The sequence below is a fragment of the Bombina bombina genome, chromosome 3 (assembly GCF_027579735.1).
Source record: "Bombina bombina isolate aBomBom1 chromosome 3, aBomBom1.pri, whole genome shotgun sequence".
Classification (NCBI taxonomy): Eukaryota; Metazoa; Chordata; class Amphibia; order Anura; family Bombinatoridae; genus Bombina; species Bombina bombina.
Genome location: NC_069501.1, coordinates 1,240,439,481 through 1,240,443,384, shown reverse-complemented (window position 1 = coordinate 1,240,443,384; position 3,904 = coordinate 1,240,439,481).

Sequence of the window (3,904 nt, the reverse complement as noted above, 5' to 3'; positions counted from 1 at the left end):
TATATTCGGATGGCAACTGAGAAGTAGATGAGAGAAGAATGTTATTGAGAGGGAAACAAGTCTGAGAGCAGTAGGAAGACGTTAGGTCTATAGTCAATTTGTGCCAGTCAAAGATAGGTTTATGGAGTTGTAACCAAGTAAGACCTAATATAACAGGATATAGAGGACTAGGTATAATGTCAAAGCTGATAGATTCTCTATGTCCTGTGGAGGTGCACATAAGTAAGGGAGTGGTTTCAAGAGTTACTGGACCATAGGATAATGAAGACCCATCAACCAAATTTATAGAAACAGGAGACATTTTTGCTTGTGAGGGTATTTTATTTCTATTTACAAAATCACAATCAATGTAATTTCCTGAAGCGCCTGTATCAATAATCGCATCAATCTTTAGGCAATGTAGATCCCACTGTAAAGTAAAAGACATAGAAATATGTGGTTGTTTTGGTCTGTTTACTGAAAGGCTAAGAAATGTTGAAGAAGTCTTACCGTTTTTTGTCTTTTTTAAGAGAGGACATGCTGTCAGGTCATGCTCAGGGGCAGCGCAGTACATACACAGACGATGAGTGCGTCTTCTGCCCTTCTCCTCTGGTGATAAAGGACCTCTGATAATTCCAATATCCATTGGAGTCTCATTATCCCTAGAGGGTACTGGTGGAGTATTCTGTCGCTTGTATGAGGTTGGGGTGTTTGCCCTCTCTTGTTTGCGTTCCCTTATACGCCTATCAATTGTAGTACAATGTGTGAAGAGATCCTCCAAATGCTCTGGTACACCAGTACGGGAGAGCTCATCTTTGATGTCTTCTGAAAGCCCAATCCTGAACTGATGTCTAAGCGAGGGTTCATTCCACTTTGATTCAATTGCATAGATTTTAAATTGTGATATATAATTTTCTACAGGTTGTCTGCCCTGTCTCAAGGCCCTGAGAGAGGATTCGGCAGATTCCTGTTTAAAAGGATCTTCATATAGTGAGGATAGAGCCTTTAGAAAATCCTGTATAGAGTTTAGAATGGGATTCTGATTTTCAAACAAACTATCCGCCCAGACACGGGGTTCACCCCTTAAATAAGAGATAGTAGTCAACACCTTAATTCTATCAGTGCTATAAGTTCTGGGTTTTAGTTCAAACATCAAAAGACAAGCATTTCTAAATTCCTTAAACATTGCTCTATTACCACTAAACTTGTCAGGAAAAGACACCTGTGGTTCAGGATGTGCTTCTGAATGTGCAGTTTTAGCAGTATACATATCTCTAAGGCAATCTTTAAGCACCTGATTTTCAGTTTGCACATCTCTGAGAGTTAAATTTACAGAATCCATACGTTGAGTTAAAGTGGCAATTTGGTTTGCAATTTCTGTCATATCCATAGTGCTATACCTGTATTTAGAGGCTGGATTATACTGTTATAATTATATTTCTTGTTTGTTTGTTCACTATGGAAAGTGAAACATACAGGATTTCTTATAGCAATTATTATAGGAATTGACAAAAAATATGTATAGTGTTACAGGTTGGTTAACAGAATAAGACTTTTGCTAGGTTAACCTATCTGTATTAATATTTGCCAGCTAGATAGTTTTATCCTACAAACACTGTAGTCTGCAGTAAACTAATTAGGCAGGATTAAAGTTCAGGTTCATGCAATAATACTGTCCAGATATTCAGTGAGATATTGATCAAGGTAGATACTGAAGCGAATGAAATATAAGGTATCAAGTAATAGTATTGGTAAACATACGACCTGTTAATCAGTCCTGGAAACAGAGGTGTGCAAAGTTATATGAGAGACCGCGGAGGTTTGCGGCTTGCAGCGTGGAGCTGTGTGAGAATGGCTCCAGGCGGTAGCTGATGACGTCAGCGGGTAGCAACCGATACTGGTCTGAGACAAGCTGAAAGTACAAGCTGCGGTTAGTAGCGAGAGCGAGAGTGCCGCTCTGAAATGCTGGGGAAATTAGGTGGAGCCGGATTGGCTCAGTTTCACACACAGTTCACTGAGAATTGCAGATAATCCAGCATAGAAGAGAGGCAAAGGTGTGTCTTAAATAGGCAGGTGCATTCATTAAAGGGGCAGTGAGCAGAGAAAAAAGGAAGGATCTGACAGAGACCTGGAACTTTTAGCCATCAAAAGCGCTATAGAACACTGGAGACATCTCCTCGAGGGAACAACTTCACTTCAACTTCACCTTTCATTGTATTCACCGATCATAAAAACTTACAATACCTCAAGAAAAATAAAACTCTGTCTTCACGACAAGTACGGTGGTCTCTCTTTTTGGATCGGTTCAATTTTTTGATTACTTACAGACCTGGTTCAAAAAACACTCAAGCGGACGCTCTTTCATGCTCCTTCGAGAAACATACTGAAAAGGACGATCCACAACAAGTCATACCTTCCAACAAATTTCTAGCTCTTACCTCAACATTACAAAGTGATTTACTCTCCGCCTCACAGATGGATTCCACCATTCCTTCCATTTGTAATAAGGACAACACTTCCGGATTATACTATTACAAAAATCGGATATATGTCCCACCAACTGTAAGGAACAATCTTATACATCTCCATCATGAAACACCTATGTCTGGACATCCAGGAGTCTCAAAAACTCAGGAATTACTTTTTATATAGTAGCTTCCTGACACTTACACCCTGAATCGTCTACTTCACCTCTAGCTTTACAGCGAATACCTATTGAAAAAGAAGAGAGGGAGCAGACAGTGTGGCGACCATTATGTGGACTGATTGTGAACCTAAACCTAGACACCAGAGAGAGAATCTACCTCTCTGCAGTTGACCAGCCTACACTGAGTCCCGTTATTGACCTGTTAGGTCCAGAATATACCAGGAAGCCACGGACGGTTGTTCCTGCAGCCCAACAAAATGAGACATGGGACTCCACAGATAGTCCCCTGCCGACTACAGTACTGGAAGGGTCTGGAGCAAAGGTGCCTAAGTGTTCCACGCGGCCGGCCTCCCGGAGTGTAGTGAAGGTATGGGTCCCACATTTGGCGATATGAGGCACAATCTCCAACGACAGTTGCTCAGCAGCGGTGCAGGAGACTGGGACAGAGCTCTCAACTAGATCATTAGAATACAAATCCCACAAGGACCTCATAGGTTAACCCCTTGGCTGCTTTACAAAGGCCAGGTAACTATAGGAAGGCCCCACAACGTTCATCCCAAACGAACATTAAGCAGTACTGGAGTAGCATAGAATATCACACCTTATACGGTGAGACTCACATCCTACTTATAAGGGGATTGACTGTGCCTTTATGGAACTAATTTAATTTAATCTGCAGTGCCTATATTGGCTAACGGACTTTTAGATCTGGGAAATGTGAAGTGCTTACATTTCCCAGTTGAGTATTCTTAACCACAGGAGTAATTTACTGATTGCTGGTCTTATCTCAGTGTACGGTTAGCATTTTACTGACGTATTTAATGATGGGAACTAAGGTTTAAACTAATGCTGAGTCTGCATTGGGGAGGGACCTGTAATATCTCTCCATGAAGAGTAGTTTATCTGTATACAGCCTTCCACCTGTTATATTTTGTTTTTACGATGTATGACATGTTTTTTATATATATATGCAACCCCCTTCAAAAGTATAATACTTATGACATCCCCCCTCCCCCCAAGCTTGACTAATGAGAATTGGAAATTTGCTTAGTTATATTTACCTAGCGACAAGTTAGGGAATTAAATTCAAATATTTAGCAATAAGATATAAATATTAATTGGGACCACTAGAGGGGGGTAAAGGACTAGTTACAGTTTGCCATATGCTTTAGATGTACGTGATCTGCTTTAATCTTTATAGTCACTAGTTTACTATAAGACATGTCTCCTATAATCTGTATATTTATATATTTCGGGAGCTCTCTGTCTGCTGTTTTT